General features: G+C 37.9%; 1 protein-coding gene and 1 long non-coding RNA gene across 6 annotated transcripts in view; both read right to left on the reverse strand.

Annotated features, from left to right (window-relative positions):
• Ctnna2 (catenin alpha 2) overlaps positions 1-18,642 on the reverse strand; it is a 1,144,108-nt gene that overhangs the window by 867,507 nt on the left and 257,959 nt on the right. The gene's annotated exons all lie outside the window — the stretch shown is intronic.
• Positions 5,882-15,654, reverse strand: LOC121828025 (uncharacterized). Its single transcript, XR_013049925.1, has 3 exons — positions 15,312-15,654; positions 9,287-9,455; positions 5,882-6,077 (listed from the first exon to the last, which is right to left on the reverse strand). It is a non-coding gene; the product is annotated as an uncharacterized LOC121828025 (long non-coding RNA).

Here is an 18,642-nt window from a genome sequence, read left to right on the forward strand (position 1 = left end):
ATCCTTGAACACATGGATTTCTGCCTCTGGAATGCTAGGATTAAAGGTGTGTGTTACCACTGCCTATCCTCTATGTCTGTCTAGTGGCTGTTCCGTTTTCTGACCCCAGATAACTTTATTAGGGTGCACAATATTTTGGGGAACACAATACCACCACACTACCTTACTGTCCTGTGATCAGCTACCTGACTGTCTTGTGATCAGCTACCTCATTGTCTTGTGATCAGGTACCTCACTGTCCTGTGGCTATGCCTCCCCACCTTTATTGATGGTATACTCAACTCTTGAGCTATAATAACACCTTCATTAACTCAAGTTGCTTTGCCATGTATTTTTTTTCACAAGGAGAAAAGTAAGCAATTTGTACTCAGGGTTAAGCTGTGTTAGGTACCATATTTTCAAAAGAAAAGGTGATTCTTCAAGTATTAAGGTTGCTTTCATGTTATTAGAAAGAGGTGTTTTTCCTGGGGCCTCAGAGACTTGAGGAGAAGGATTTATTTCACAGAAAAGAAATTAATTAATGTTCTTTCCCCCTAAGACTACAAAAAAGCAATATATTTCCTAGAGAAACACATTTTAAGTAGAAAATTATATACTATTTTTGTTTTTCTTATTTTACACTGTGGTTCTCAATCTGTCTCAAAATACCATTATATTAACATCATTTGTATGTAAGGCAGGTGAATATAATGTTGAACAATTAATGGTAGTCTTAAATTTAAGTACATGTACATATGTTCACCCCAATTTAGTATGCTATAGCTAGAGTTTTCCTGCCTTGCCCACAGTCAGGACAAATCTTTGTCACCCGACAGTCCCACAACCACTCAGACCCAACCTAGTAAACACAGACTTATATTGCTTACAAACTGCATGGCCATGGCAGGCTTCTTGCTAACTGTTCTTATAGCTTAAATTAATCCATTTCCATAAATCTATACCTTGCCACGTGGCTCCTGGCTTACTGGCATCTTCACATGCTGCTTGTCCTGGGGGCGGCTGGTAGTGACTCCTTCTGCCTTCCTGTTCTTTCTTTTCTCCTCTCTGTTAGTCCTGCCTATACTTCCTGCCTAGTCACTGGCCAATCAGTATTGTATTTATTGACCAATCAGAGCAACACATTTGCCATCCAGAACATCCCACAGCAGTATGTTATTATGTATTTTATTTTGGCAACATGAAGCTTTTCAAATCATGATTGCTATTAATTTCTTTTCATAAACCAATTTCACGGGCTTTAATTGAATTTGGAAAGCAAAACATTTTGTTATTATTTAAATGCAACTGATTTAACATTTTAATATTCATTAAATTTATTGTCCTCTAATTTTACAAGCACATTTAGAGTATCATGGAGAAAAGCAAATTTCTAAACATGTATTTGTAAAGTGTTTTCACTGTTTTCGAATAAATTGATCAGCTGACTTATTTATGTGGCAGTGAGGTTTAAAACCCAGGTTTTCAAATATTCTGAGCATATGCTTATTCTACAATCAAGTCAAACACACAGTCTGCATTTCAGTTGGAATATAAAGCTCCTGTGGCTGGCTGTGCTATGAATGATAAAGGCCTTTATCTGGGACCTTCCTATCACCTACCAGCATCTCTGAAACTATAGCAAGTTCATCAAGTCATTGGGAAGTGCCATGCCACAAATTTTGCAGTTCTTCACACAAATGTGGCATATTGCCTCATCAGTATCACAGTAAACACAGGAGCTACCAATTCTCTGTATGCTTTACAAGATACTCATCCAGCTTAACATACTGAAGACATTTCACTGATATTTGTTAAGTCAAATAATAAATATATTAGAAGCAAGAAAATGTCATAAATAAATACATACTGTTCAAATTAGATCTAGCACAATATGAACTATGCAAAATTTGTTCTAGTACAATTCCAAGGCCCCGTGATACATAAATATGACAAAATAACTGTATTTTACATACTTTATCATTGATAAGGATCTTTGGATTTTGTAAGTATGTCATTTCTTTGAATATTTAGAGTCAACAGTGTCAAGAATATCACCAATTTTGTTTTGCAGATTAAGAATCAGAAGAGTTCCAAGAAAAGTGTCCTCCTAACACCACAGAACCAAGTGACAATCATTGTGATCTTGTAGTCCAGCATCTTTTCAATTTTTACAAATTTAATTATAAGTAAAAATAAAGGATATGGTGACTCACTGCAAGGAAATCAGGACTGTGCAGTGTGGAAGGTAAAATGAGACCACATGTCAGCACCAGGCATTTATACCTGCCATGTCATACCCTGAGGTTTCTACTGCACATGGCCTCACTGTAAACGGTATTCTGCTCATCAGAGCCTCAGGCTGCTTTGTGAAATGAGTAGTGTAAATCTGAATGTTAGGAGAATTGTTGTAACAAAGTATTTCATATCTACAGATTAGTACCATGCCCTTGAATTTAGCCTGGCTTTGAACTGTAGCCCTAAGATCTTCTACGAGACTTTATGTCATAAAGTTGATGGCAGTGAAATGAAAGGAGACATGCATATTTTACAACATTGGCAACCCATAATAAATAATACATGTTATATATAATTATAATGATCACTGTATTACATTAATTAATTAATCTGCACTACAGGAGAGAAAATGTTCTCCAACCTGTCCCCCTTTGTGTTACCTCATGATACATTTAGTTTCTCAGCATCTAACCCTTGAACACAAGGTTACCATGTGGATTTAATCATCCCTGAGTCTAACTTGTTTCTCAGCCAGTTCTTTTCTCACTGAGAAATGCCTGTCTTTCTTTTATAGGCTAAACGACCTATCAGATCCAGTCTTTTAACATGCCATGGTGTTATCTCCCACACCACCGTCAATATTGTTGACAGTATCATTTCCACTATGACCAAAATCTCACTTTGACTACTTTGAATGAAACTGTGACTTCTGTGAATCATCCAGGCCACAAAACAATCATGGTCTTCCTTTGTATTCACTTGATCCTCAACCACATTTATTTTGCAATGCATTCTCATTTGTTCTGTCAAGGTATAAACACACAAACGTAAGTCATAGAGCAAATTGGCTTTTAGTTGTAATTAATAATAATTTGGGTAGTCTTTATTTTACAGGATAGAATGAGGGCTCTCTCAAAGCAGCAGTTATGGGTTTTGCAAAGTAAGAGCCAGAAGACAACACAATGGGAAGAAGCAGAAAAAAATGCATTAGAGTACTTCAGGTTGCTTTCTTGGAGGGAGCCAAGGAGCATTCGGTATCATACTGATTCAGGCACACTGGAATCTAAAGTGGGGGGCAAGGGAGTCTGTTTAGGTGCCTCTCTCCTTCCTAAAAGTTTCAGTTCTATTATGTAACTTTAATAACGAATGATTGTTTTGTTTGGTCTGGTCTATTGAAGACTAATACAATGAGGCCAACCCAAAATAAAGGCTTCTTTAATTTTAACAGTTCTCATGTTTGAGGACTTTTATTTAACTCCTTTTCTTGTCACAATTTCTAAACAGAAGCAATGTTTTTTATTTTTTTAAAACAAAAGCAATGTTTCTGACTCTCATAACACTGAAATTCTAAACAAATAAAATGGTGTGAGTTCTGCAAAACATTTGTACACCATGAGTGGACAAGGAGTGGCAAAGAAAAGCCTAGGAAGGTTGTTTCTGCTGTTCATAAAGGAAAAGAAAACTGTGCTCTCCACAACAAACAAGAGGAGGCTTTCAAACAGAAGTGACATATCCGGGGCTGAACACTGAAAGATTATTCAGGCTGTACTTTACCTGGAGTAGGGAAGAAGCCAGGCCAGAGAGCCAGGTCTGGACCACAGCAAAAGATCATTCAGTTTGGGCATGATGGCACATATAAGAAGTTCCAGCACTTGGGAGGTAGAAGCAAGATAATCTTACTATCCTTGACAGTAATTTGGAGGTCATCCTAGACTATGAGAAACCTGTCTCAAACAAACAACCCAAAATAAAAAGATACAAAAATAAAAATCAAACCGCTAAACAAAGAGATGATACATTCTGTGTCAGTGAGTGCAGGATATAGTCATGTTGTGTCACAGAGACATCATGATGCAAAGGTATATTCACCCAAAGTGTACAGCTGGCACCATTAAAAAAAAAAAAAAAACATCCCACAAGCTCCTGCAGGATTATTTCTTTTCACTAACCTGTAAGGCCAACCCAACTTCTAACAGCATGGCATGGTCTGGCCTGATTTCATACATCACAAAATAAATACACAGACTAATAATGATTTTTTCTTCTTTTGCAGTGGTGTTTGTAAGACTGTAATACATATTACCACTTGAAGCATACACAGATTGCTTCTCATCGATACAATAGTAACCAAATGCAGAAGCAGAACAACATTGTGTATTTTAAGTTTTGTGTATAATTTCAAAGTAGAGCGCAATATTTTAAGACAGAGGGAGTCATAGTATGATGATTTGAAAGGAAAAAAAATGTCCGCCCATAGGCTCAGGTATTAAACACTTGGCTCCTAACTGATAGTGCTGTTTGGGGGATTACTAAATATTTAGGATGGGATCATTGCACGAGTTAGTGCATCACTGGAAGTTGGCGTTGAGAATTTACTGTCTTGCCACACTTCCAGTTTGTTCTCTCTACTGTGTGCGGAGGAGAGATGAGGTCTCAGCTTCCTACTCCTGCTACCGCGCTGTTCCTGTCATTGTGGACAGCTAGTCTTTTGGAAGCACAAGCCAAATAGATTTTTCTTATATTGCTTTCAGTGATTTTATGATAGCAACAAAAAAGTAAGTTATGTAGTGAGTTATTGGAGATAAGAGACAGGTGTGAGTCTAAATAGGACCTAGGAAATTGGAGATGTGCAGACAATTGCAAGAGAGGTTTGAGTTGTGAAACTAGAAATTTAAACATGCTGAGTTTGAGAGTTCCATAGGGTACAATTGAATTGGTGAATCTTGGTGTGAAACGTAAGCCAATTACATAAATCTAAGAGTCTCAAGTGTAGCAGTGGTATAGAAAGATATGACATGAAAACAAGTACTTAGGAGGTTAGTTTATCAGAATCCCCATGGTCACTGCTTTGCCCTGCATCTGGGGGCAAGGGACACATCAACTTTAACCTAGAAGCAGTGAAATTCACAGGTCACTAATCAAGTTCTACGTAGTAGAAACTTAGCCTGCAGGAACATGTAATATACAAGCAGCCTTTTATAGTAGCACAAGCTACTACTCAGTGAATATTAAATGGAATGTTCTAGACATAATTTAGGAGGATTTAGTGGCAGCTGGTTTTAGTACATGCAGACATTATAAGAAGATGCAAGGAGTAATATCCCTTTAATGAGATACACACTTATGTTCCCCAGAAGTCTCTTCCTCAACAGACACTTGCATTGCTAACCATCCCTTTTTCCTAAGGTTTAACTCAGAAAGTTTAACTTTTATATTTGTCCTTTTTCTATTCCTATTTTCCAGACATCAATTCAAAGTTTAAGTTTATTTGTACCAACCTCTGTCTGTGCATTCTCATGCTCTCTGAAGACCCATCCTACTCAACTCTCTGAGAACCCTCCTTCCCCTCCTCTCTCCATCCCTCTCTCTTTTCCTCTACTCTGCTCTTCCACTCTCCCTCCCTTTCTCTCCCTCCCTCCTCCTCTCCTCTGCCTCCTCTCTTCCTCTCCTGCCTTTCTCCCCCCCGCCCCCTCCTCTAAGTTACTGCTTGCTGACTTCCATTGCTGACCCTACCTGATTTCCTTTTAACTCAAAAATGGTAACTACCACCCACCCTCCTCCAGTCTCCTCCTCCTGTAAGTTTCTGTAAGGATTGAGAGTTTGCCTGTTCTACTTTTTTTACCTTGCCAGATTCCAATAAAATTGCCCTTGAGTTGCCTTCAAAGTCTGTTTTTAAGTTATTTTATTTGCAAGACTAAACCCTTTAAAGGGGACCCTGAGTTCTGGTAACAGTAAGTTGTTAACTCTTAGAAAGATTGCCAGGATAGACCGTGGCACAGGATTGTCTTCTTGTCTTGACCACAGGACACAGGATTGTATTACAAAAGCATATCTGTATTCATGCTGCCCTGTCTGTTCACAATCTACAAAGAGAAAACACAGAAAAGGTAAGAGGACAGATGAGGAATCCTTTACAGATCATTATGGAAACTCCTCCAGTTTTAGAATGTTTTTTGGTTTTCTCTCTTGTACATGAATCTTACCATTCTCCGTTAGTGATGACTTTGAGTTTCAGAACAAGAGACGTCATGGGAAGAACAGAAGGATGGAAGTAGAGGGTCCAAAGTGCTGGATACCAGTGGGGCAGCAGTGATTAAATGTAAGAAATTATGAAGACATGTTGAGACTTGGGAGAGAACACAGCAAGCTGCTCTTCATACCATCCTCCCAAAGGGTTTAAGAGCAGGGAAGTTATACAGAAGTGTGTGACTCATTGGCAAGTGTATGGTATAAAGAAAGGCCAGCAAGTACAGAGAAAATAAACTTCACTAGGAAAATGAGAGATTTTATGAGGGGCCTTTCAAACATGACCCTAGTAGAGACCTCAAGTCTTAACCAGCCATGGCAGCAGAACCCTGACAGATTGGCAACGTATGCCCAATTATTTCTTGCAATTGGCAGCGCTACAAAGGTCATGTGACCAAATCTAATTAACCAGAAAGCTCTGTGAGCCTGTGATTCTGTCCCTGGACACTCCTTGGCACAGGGTTTTCAGTCTCTGGCAGTCACCCCATTCCCTGGTTTTCTCTAAGCTCCTCTATCTCCCTCAGCATCTTCCCTAATCCCCATCAGATTGTGTATGCAGAGGGGAGTTGAGATCAATTCTGAATATTCAAGGTATTATTATAGATGACAGCTGACTTGAAACTGAAAATTATGGAGCACAATAGCAAGCAATTGGGGAATTAACTATGAAAGTGAGAGAGACACTAGCAGCAGAAATAAAAAAAAAAAGCCTAATCCTGTGAAGATCAGTGATGAGAGTAAGCCAGATATAGAAAAAAGGTGATGTGGATGACAGAGGAGGCCAATGGAGGCAAAGCCACGTTTGTAAAACAGTAAATGTGCCCTTGGCTGTGGATCACCATTCTTTCCTTCTTGGAAGTGGAGATGCATCCTTATCTGTGCCAGACCCCAGCCTGCAGGGTAGCAGAGCTTATGCCTTTGACAGCTGCTCCCTGCTACCATGGAGGCAGCTTCATTTCACTGTCAGGCAAAATGATTCTCATGTAGAGATTGAACAATTAAGTACTTAGGCAGCCTGCCCAAGAAGGAAGGCAGCCAGTATGCCTATACTGAATTTGTAGGAGAAGAGAGGTATTTTTTTTCTGCAAAGTGAAAAGAAAACAAATATCTTGGACTTGAATGTACACTTAAGGAAGGCAGGAAGCAGACCTTGAAATTATCTAAGCTCTTCCAAAGAGCACTTATTCGTTTCCATTTTACATAGAGAATGAGGCAAACAGAATGCAGAACACACATGCTAAGAAAGTTTAGAAATTTGGCAGGCAATTAAACCACTAAACCACAAAATAATTTGTCATTTTACTTCAAGCACTATAAATCCTTGGACAAATGTGAAAGCAGATTTTCCATTTAAACTAAACAGAGGAGGTGGAAAAAGAAAAATTGGCAGGGGAGTTATGGTTATTTTTAGACTCTCATTAAAATAATATAGAATCAACAATAAAGAGAGTATTTTGTGATTTTTATGTGGACTTTAAATTATGTTTTGAATGATTTTTTTTAAAAAACCTGATTTAGGTATGAGTGTAGGCCACCTGTGTCCAGTGCCCACAGAAACCAGAAGAGGGCGATGGGCCACAGGTGCTGGAGTTACAGGCAACTCTGAGCCCCTTCACATGGGTGCTGGGAACTGAAACAGGGTCCCTGGCAAGATCAGAAAGAATGCTTAATGACTGGGCAACCTCTCCAGCACCAATATATGATTCTCTTCAACATTACAATCAGTGCTTCAACATTTTTTAATTTGTTTTCTGTCGAAAGCTGATAATATTTTTTCCCTGTTTAATTCCATTTTGGTTATTACTATTACAAAAAGTGGTTACAAGATATTTTTTTTTGCTCTCTCAAATAACAGAAAGTGAAATCAGGTTGTACTTAAGAGGGTATGTACCACCATCACTATGTAGCCAATGTGAAGCATAATAAGATAACTAGGACAGCTCCATCACTTTTATCTTTATAAAAATTTCATTTGCAGTAGTGAGGATGGCTCAACACGTAAAGGATCCTGTTACTTAGCCCAAGTCTCCCAGAGCCACATCATAGAAGGAGAAAAGTGACACCTCTAAGTTATTCTCTGACCTCTACTTGTGTGCCCTGCCATATGCATGCATGCTTGCAGACACATACATAAATAAATAATGTAATTAAAATTTTAAATGTACTTACAAGTTTGTTCTTAGAAAATAAATAAGACTGAAGTTACTATATTAAATTTTTTTTCTTTGTGTTTCGTGAAACAGTATGTTGTATAGCATCCTATAGGTATATATTTACAAGTGAAAACTTGAATTATATGGGGGCATGTCTTGATATGTTTATTAAAATCTTGACATCAAAAAAGACACCTCTTAAGTTAGTAATCCCAAGGATTTAATATAACTAATAGCAATTTCTTTGACACTGAATCAAGACGAAGGACTGTTCAAATACTGTTGTCACCTCTTTGGGTCATTAGGGAACAAGAACTGAACTTGAGTTATTTATATGGCATTGTCTGCTATGGGTTTGAGTGTGCCTTGGATTTTTTATATGCACTTGTCTGGGGAATAGAGTCCTTGGTTTTCTACAGAATCCTGGATATGCTTCTGATTCCCACACAGAGGCTTTAAAAACCACCAGGTAGATCTCTATGAGCTTTTATATACACCCCGGCAGGCCAGAGGTCTGGGAGTTACACGTGATCGCCAGTTAAGGGTGTATTTTTATAATCACCGTTCAACCAATTGTTACTGCACGACTGTCATTTGATCATTGCCCCCTTTAGACAACACTTCCAAGATAATTGCAGATGGACATGGAGCCTTCAGACAAATCCAGAATGTTAAAATTTTCTGCCACTAAAGTGACTACGTAGATTTCCGAGTGTGAGTGACAGCATGACTTATAGGATATCAGAGGAGTAACAATGTAGAAATAAATCACACAGGAAAGAATTAGTAAATAATCGAGGACCAAATGATTGAGTTTGATAAGACCACATTCTCTTAGGAGCTTTAGGCAGACTTCTGATTGGTCTTGGCCATCTGCCCCTCCCACTGCTTACCTGTGCTGGTGGTCTGTTTGCTCTGTGCAGCCCTCACTATCTCTTCCTGGCAGGAATCTCCAAGGGAAACGGGCCCTTGCAAACAACCCCAGTCAGTTATCAGTCTTACACACCCCAAGAGACTCCCATTTACCCTGTATGTCATCAAATCATTTGAGAAATTTTCTTCCTAAAGAAGAGATACAAGTGCAAGATCATTTCCCTACCCTGGAAAAGTCATTCAAATTATAATTCAAACAAATGAAACTATAACTTCAGACAAGTTTCACACCCACATATGAGCAAAGTGAAATACATGCTATTATAAATACCTATCTCAATACAGCAGCCTGTGTTGGAATTAAACATCTAACTACATGGCCAGTGGAGCAAACCCAATTGTCACTTGTTTTTCTAGTATCTTAAGCTAAGAATGCTTTATATCATTGTTAGTGGCTGTGGTATATTGTGATCTCATTTACTCCTACCCGCCTGTAAACATTATATTATTTATATCTTTTTCTAGAAGTATAATTTCTAGTGCTGAGATAGCTCAGTTATAAACGAGTTGTAGATAGCTCAGTTGTAGATTCACATATACACATACATACTTATCAAAATACAACTATATCTAGGTCTTATATGAGTGTCACTATGAAAAGAGAAAGTACAAGAATTATATAATTCTGTAGAACAGCATGGATGAAACACCTTACATAAAATAGTAAAATATAAATTCAGAGTATTAAATATATCTGTGCATATATAGTGAAAACACATGTGTGCACACACACATTTTCTTCATCACCAAGGAGAGTATTTTCCTCAGGAATTCTAGACTGACACAACATCAGAATATTTAGGAATGTTATTCAATACTGAGAGATTAAGTTAGAAACACTAGATCCTCACAGCAAAGGTAATTAGTGATAAAATAGAATGCAAATTGGTTTTTGAAATCTACAGTGGGAAGCATGGCACACATTGTTCTGATTCATAAAGGGGAGTAATCATAGATTTTTTTGGTTTACTAGATGTTTAAAGAAACCATTGACTTATTCTTGTTTCTGGAAGAGAATGCACACAAATGGAATCAAATAACTATAACTATATAACTGTGGTTGTTTGGCCACCCATACATTTTGTCTTTGCAGAAAGCTGTCTATCATGACCTCACTTTAGCTAGAGTAGTGCTGTGAGTTAGAAATAAAGGCATACTTCTTAAATTTACTTAAGGGGAAGACATCAGGCTAGCATTTCAGGACTCAATAGTTCTGGTTCTTTCCTTTTACTGTAGTTTTGGGAGCATGACTCGTATGATTGCATTTTATGCTGGGCCACCAAATGCTCTCACAGGTAAGGGATGAGGCAATCACTATATTGTACAAAGATAAATGTGTGGCTTGGCAGATCTTCCTTCCTTCAGAAGGAACCAGAAGTCAGAAGAAATCAGATGTCATTATTAACTACTGAGCCAGCTCTCTTACTCCCTAGTCAAGTATATAAACTATGTATAATGACAATATTTTACTCATGAATTAGTAGGAAAAAAATAAAACCACACCCTCACCAAACACACATGTTGCCTAGCACTGGCTAAGAGTCTGGTACACATAGGCTCATCTTTTATAGAAAAGTCAGTGGGTTACATTCTCACATGACATCAGTTTACAGGTAGGGCAAATGAAGCTCAGCTGTTTCCAGATCATAACACACCCTCCACTAGCTCACAATGCTGCACTTCCTTCTCATCTGGCTTGTGTGTGCTTTGTGTGTTATATTTGAAGATAAAAATGATTTTTACTTTTGTAAGTGGTTGTAGTATATAAGCATCTACACAAACAATTTTCCCTCCAGTCCTGCAAACATTGTATTATTTCTATCTCTTCACAGAAGTACACTTTTGCTAGTGCTGAGATAGCTCAGGTATGAACACACACAATACATGCACACATACACACTCACGAAAACACAACCCTGTCTATATCTTATCTGAGTGGCACATGTCCCTGTAAGGAAAAGATTTGGCTGCATTATCAAGAGCAGAGCTTGGATGGGAAAGCTCAGCCACTGAATCACAGGTGTGCTTAACCCCAGCTGGAGGCCAGGTAGGTTCCACATACCCAGCCAGGCCAACCTGCAACAATCAACCTCTGAGTTAACCCCACAAAGAACTTTCATTATTTATAGAAAGCTAATCACAGAAAATACTCCTCACTCCTCTGGGAGAAAAAAAAAATAAAATTGTTTCAATGTGACTAATCTCCTTCACAAACCCCATGTGGCTTTGGCTCAAGTAACTAAAAGGGTTGAAGATTAATTTTTTAATCTATTAGGATGCATAATCAGGAAATATATTATCCATAGAGTATAATCCAGCCATCTGTTCTCAATTAAAAAGTACACGATACTATTAAAAAGAATGGGATGCCACCATCTCAGTGCCTCTGAAATATGACCAGCAAAGCAGAAACAGTGAGATATTTAGCTGGGATTGGGAAGTTATGCTTAGTTATGTGGACTTGAATTTCTGAATGAAAAGATGTATTGGATAATGGTTCTCTTCCAACTGAGTTGTTAATGGCTTTACTCTTAATTATACAAGTGATTGCATTTGTCTTATATGGTGATTTATCCCTGAATATTATGTACTTAACTTCACTTAGAATTTCCATGTAGCTTTTAGAATAATATAACTCTAAAAGTCCTTAATAATTACAAAGCTGTTTTGTACCCATTGCCATGAAAATAGCTTTGGTGGAATCCACACCACTTTGCAAATAAAAATAGTACATTTCCGATTTACTTTTCTAACCTGGACATTCACTATTCATTGTATAAAACTGCCAAGAATTTGAGTTTAGAAGGAATTTTTTAAGCACTCAGTTAATATACAAACTCAGAAATATATGCACCACGCCAAACAGAAATCTTGTACCAGCCCTTAAGTAATCAAGTAGAGAGCATGTTTCACTCTACAAAGTAGTTAACTACTACAGAATGGTCAGTTATTTGAAGATACCACAGTTTGAAACATTATGTAAATGGAAGTGTATTGATCTTCTTTGGTCTAAGTAGAATAATTTTCTGTTCAAATAAAATCTCATTTAGACCCCCATTCCCCACATCTGGAGTTGTACAGAAAAGAATGTAATTACAGGGTATTAGCCTACTTAGTAGGGTAATTATGGGCAGATGGCTACTTTGATGAGTTCCCCCTTACCTCACACCCTTCTTGACCTTTTCTTACTTTTAATAGTACAAGACAGAATTTACCATATTTCTCTAGAAACTTTGGGAGCCACAATGAGAAAGAAAGTTACTCTTGCTTTTCTGGAGTTGCATTTAACAGTGGTGGTGGGGTCATGACAGCAACCACACATTACATGAAGGTAATTGAGAAAGTGGTTGACAAAGACAAAGATAAGAAGAGTAGAAACACCAGTTCCATTTTTTTTTTTTTTGGCAAGCTTTGAAAATAACCTCAAGTCCCAGCTCTCTCTACACACTGTACCTCACAGGTTACTTTCAGCAGGTCTTCACGTTCATTATATTCTAAAGGACTTGAATTATTTTTATTAGGTGTCTATGCATGAGTGTGTGTGTGTGTGTGTGTGTGTGTGTGTGTGTGTGTGTGTGTGTGTGTGTGTGAAGGCAGGTATACACAAGTGCAATTAATGTAGATGCCAGAAGAGGGCATCAAATTCTATAGAGCTGGAGTTAATAGAGGGTTGTGAGCTGCTTAGCATGGATTATTAGAACCAAACTCTAATCTGCAACAACAGATTACATTGATTAAGCATTCTCTTAATCACAAGCCATCTCTCTGCCCCCCATGTTCATTGTTTTTAAACATGAGAATTTAGTTATGTCTTCCTTAAGTCCCCAAACTCTATAAGCCTCTGTGCTTTCCAACTTTGAGTTGGAGATTATTATTATTTTTTTATGGAATTCTAATGCCAGTGACATGAAAACGTAACAAATACTTTAAGTAGGTTGACATCATGGCTAGGAAAACATTACAAACAACATCAGTGAGATAACTTAGTAGGTAAATGTGCCTGCCAACAAGCCAGATAAACCTGAGTTTAAAACCCAAGACTTATGCCAGGTGGTGGTGGTGCATGACTTTAATCCCAGAACTTGGGAGGCAAAGGTAGGTGGATCTCTGTGAGTTCAAGTCCAGCCTGGTCTACAGAGCCAGTTCCAGGAAAGGTGCAAAACTACACAGAGAAACTCTGTCTTGAAAAACCAAAAATCAAAAAAAAAAAAAAAGAAAAGAAAGACTTGCATGGTAAAACTCCAAGTTGTCCTCTGACCTCTGCCTACACTCAGAACACACACACACACAAAACAAAACACATGAACAAAATAAGAAAAATATAATAAAAACATAAAAAGAAAATCTGAAATGGCCATATAACTGCAAGTTCCACTGCCAGGGTACCACCAAAGCGCAGAATCTTGAAAACAGAACCTAGTAAGACTTAGGGCTTCAGATGTTTTGTATAAAACCCTATTTCTAAATGCCATCCATGCCACATCAGCCATACCAAAGGAGGGAAACTCAACACTGCCCATTTGTACAAGCTGCTGACATTGTTAGGAGTGCTGTCCCTTCCCAAGCAGATATCAAGCCAGATAAGTCTGAGAATACTGAAGATATAGTCCCAAATGGATGGCTGTGAAATATTCATTAGGGAGAAGTTTGACCCACAGTGTCATTGATGCAACCCAGCATGTAGGATAACTTCATCTTCTAAAGTTACACATGTCAAAGTAAAAGAAAAAAAAAAGATTTTCCAACACAACTAAGGCTTAAGAAACTACCCTCTTGGTTAGTAAATAGGTTGTATTAGGGAGAGAGAAAGAGGGAGAGGTGAGGGGGGAGGCATCTAATTATCTATTTGAGAACAACTTTTAATATGGTGAAGGGTTTCCTTTTTTTTCTTTGAAAAATAATTTAATAGCTCTCTTTTGTGTATATACAAAATTGAAATATGCGGTTGGTTCTACCATTTGATTGTCTGTCATCTTACCTCCTTCTTGTAAATTTCCTGAAAATCTCTCACTAATGGAGACTTTGACCGCTACATGAATACACACTGCTACCTAGGACATGGCCATATTCCTGTTACTCCAGTCCTAGACTGCAATGAGAAAAATGACATAACAGTTGATTCTTGCTGAACTAAAATTAAAATCAGGGTGAGGATGTAGCTCAGTTGGAAGAGCGTTTGCCTTGCATGCTGACTGGGTTCAAAATCCAGTACTACATAAACATGGTGACACATTCTGGCAGTCCCAGCACTCAAAATACAGAGATGAGGATCAGAAGCTAAACACCATCCTTGGCTATACTGCCAGTTTTAGACCAGCTTTGGATACTTGAGATCCTGTCTCAAGTTTCCAGATGTGTCTCAAAAAAACAAACTTATGGAACTAAGTAACCAACCACTACCATTAACAATGAACATCCTTGCAAATTCCATGGCCTGAAACCACAACAGAGAAAGTGGTGAGAGGGAAAGTTATGTTGGACTCACTCAGACGTGTGTCACACAGACTCACGTGACTTCACTCATGGTTAGAAATTGGTACTGGTGTTGGCTCTGGCTGGGGTGAGTTAGAATATCTCCATTTCCTTACCTAATCTTTCAGGTTGAGTCTTTATTCCTCACCTACAGCAGAACAGTAACAAAAAACGGTGCCTCTATGCCTTGGTGAAAACCTCACTCGGGTCTATGGGTCTGCTTGCCCAGACTGAAGGGGAAGGGAAATGGATTCATTTCTTGATGACAGAATCATATTGCACTGCACTGGAGGAGCTTTGGGGCTATTGTGGAAAACAACAAGATGCCATCTCTACACGAGCAAAGGAGCATCAAATTGGTTCTTTCACATATACTACCTCGTTTCATCTTAACCACATTATGCAGAAAGATGTTTGTAAAGATAAACTAAAGATGTATTGGGTGTTTTTAATGAGGGATAACAAAAAGTTAGCTCTGACCCACAAGCTTTAATTTGTTTTTCTGATACCTACTAGAACTTAACTTTTATCATTACTCCTTTTAAGACAGATTAGCTTCCCACAGCACTCTAAGCAATCGTGCCTTGTTCCCATCTCAGGCTTTGGTCCATGTCTCTTCCTATCTTGGCAGACAGCATGTGAGCCTATATATCCTCCCTCCTCATTAGGCTGAGAATTCAGTGGGTGTTAACACTCCTGGGGTCATATTCTGATTTCAGTATAAGATAAAAAAGAAGCTTAAGGAAATAAACTTTTTAAGATTCTAATCCAAAAGTTCTAGAAAACATGTCATAGCCAGCCACTTCTTTCCATTTTTATGGATTACTGGGTCTCAGCCTGTTCTGTGACCTCCAAAGACTCAACCTACTTGTGAAGAAAGAATATATACATATATTACAGATGTGCTGTTCTCTGCACTACTTGAAGGGATGGCCTAACTGGTGTGACAAGAAAAGGACAAACATATGCACATAAAGACTGTCATCAGGTCGAGTATGCCCACTTTGATGAAGTACACCAGCCTAGAGCCTCAGCAAATTAATTTTTAAAATCTAAAAGACAGGGAGACAGGTTTAGCTAATCTCACTGGGAGGTCTCTATACAGGAGCACCCTCAGACTGTGGTTGATACTTTTTGCACACACTGATCAATGGTCTATAAAACATTTGTACTTAAACAGAAGGAAGGCACTATCATTTCTCTGAGCCTCACCTGGGGAAGGCTTTGCTACTCTCATGGTTCTGAGGAACTGGCTCCTTGACAGGGCTGTGCCCATGACAACAATACATATTCACTCAGGTCTTCATCTGCTCCAGAAACATATGTAATATTATGAGTTTAATGTTCATTGGGGATAAGGTCAAAATACAGCACAACATCTGAGTCAGCTGGCAAAATAAAAGTTCATTTCTTCTTGTCAGGGTGTAAGGAGGGACACATGTGAGCTAAAGAGACCAGGCAACATAAGGACTTTATGTCCTTTGCCATCTCGGGTTTCCACAGATTTATTCTCATCATTTAGCAGGGAAGGAAGAAGATGGAACATGCCATGTGTCATGTCCAGGGTTTCACCAGCTGCAGACAAGGCTAGAGAATGGACCCCACATCAACCAAGGAGAAAAATAAAATTGTTTTGATGGCAGATCCTACCATACACTGTAAATTTTATAGTTCCTACTGTGAGTTTTTATTATTAATCATTTTTTCTCCAGCTGCTTCATTACCAATTTCAACTTTTGTGCATTCATGCATCAGACATAATTTTTCAACACTATTTTAGCCTATTTTTCACATTACTAGAGTTTAGCCTATGTACTTGTATGTCTTAGAATCTTCTGTACACACCTACTGCTAATGTAGATACATAATTTATTGGTTGAATGGTATTTGATTACTAATATTTTGGCTGTAGCTCAAAAGTTTTGAAATAATAGGAAACACACTGTTGAAATAAGTAAAATAAAACTACTGTGCTATCTTTAAATTTGGGAGATAGTATCCCAAAAATGAACTCTTCATTACTAAATCAAAGGTAATTTCATGATATTGCTACCTTAAATTGGCTCTAAGTTATTCCATTAATTCTGCTTCCATTTAAAAATCATCTCTGAGCTTTCCTTTCCATATAGTAATGTGGGAATTAGTGGAGAAAGTCACAGGGTCCTGCTCTTTTTCCTCTAAGACAGCATAAGATACAATCTTCCTGTACAACTGGGTCTGCTTGAAGATGTCATAGGTCCATTTGTCCTTCAGCCACTTTTCTCAACCCTCAACATGAGAGTGGAGGCAAAGAATGTATTGTTTCTTTAACCCAATTCCTAAAATGTTGCATGTACCACAGAGGTGGCCCAAACTTTTCAATATGGTCCAAGTGAATTTGGTATTCAGATTAAATAATACTGAAGGTGGATTGTTATAGTGTAGTACTGTTTTCCTTGAACAAGCTGTGAAAAATCTATTGAATGCATTCAAGGAGGCAGATACCTTAGATACAGAACCTTAGGACACAAGGTAACCTTCCAATTCCTTTTCTGATAGAAACAAATCATATGATTCTGTAGCTCTGACAAAGAAGAGAGATGGAATTGTTAGATGACATTAAGTGTGGAGATGAGTAAGGCAGAGATAAGAATAATCTTACTACCTAGAGATTTGAGAAAAAGCATATGAAAATAACAAGTTATGTTTTTAGGCCTACTCTATCTTTTCCCTTCCAATGCCCTCTGAGATAAAAGAGAGAAATGGGATATAAACCGACAATATTGATAGTCAGAGTAAAAAAAGTCAGACAACTCATAATCACCCAAACTGTTATTTTCTGGATGGAAAAAGCAATGCAAGAAAAGCTGCAGAGAAAGGGGATGGGATGAAAGTGTGCAATAAATCCAAACCAATTGCTGCTTCCCTTGTGAAAGAAAAATATCAGGGTCTGTGCAAGAAGAACATAAAGCTGAATTATTCAGCAAAACAGGAAAGATATATAACCACATGGATCTCATTTTATACCTGGAAAGCCAGGTGGAGCTTATAACTCCATTTTCACAGGGAGAAATGCAAATCAACTATTTTTTTTAAAGACCCAAATGCTACATAGAAACTTGATAAATAACAATGTAGTAACCTGGAAGGGACCAAATTATAATGTCCATTGTTAATCACGAAAGCATCAAATAGCTGAGTTGCTTCTAAACATCTGCATGTAAAGAAATGACATAAGACCGCAAAGTTCTGATACTTCTAATTAATTATTGTCTAATCAAAAAGACATTTATCCTTATCCCTAAACACACCCCTAATGTATGTTGCTACTCTTCAGATAGGAGATTTTCATTCCAAATTTGGAAGAGGCAACATAAAATTCTATTAGAGCATGTGCTTGAGTAATGAAATACCACTAGAATTAAATTGAGAATCATTATTAAACTCATAAAACTGCAAGTTTCAGAGTGTGCAGTTTTCATGGCAGCTCCACATGAGAACAAAAGAGAGGAGGAATGTTCTCTAGTGCACAGGCGACTGCATTTATTTCAATCTAGGCATTACAAACCTAGACAAATGTGGAAAATGCCAATTTTAACTACACCCTGCTGGAAAAATAAAGGAAGTGAACATATTGCCCTTCAAACTGTGCTTTATAACTTTTCATCAGCGTACTTGATAAATTTTTATCCTTAATCCCTGGCATACTTGATAAAAAGAATATTTCTTTTGGAATTGCAAACAAAACTAATAAAAATCATGTGTTATCCACATACTGTCATTTGATTGAGACTCCTAAATAACATGATGGTCTGTTCTCAATGCTAATATAAAAAAGCTGAGAGACCTCTCCAGAGGGAACTGC

This window comes from Peromyscus maniculatus, chromosome 3, assembly GCF_049852395.1.
Source record: "Peromyscus maniculatus bairdii isolate BWxNUB_F1_BW_parent chromosome 3, HU_Pman_BW_mat_3.1, whole genome shotgun sequence".
In the NCBI taxonomy this organism is placed as follows: Eukaryota; Metazoa; Chordata; class Mammalia; order Rodentia; family Cricetidae; genus Peromyscus; species Peromyscus maniculatus.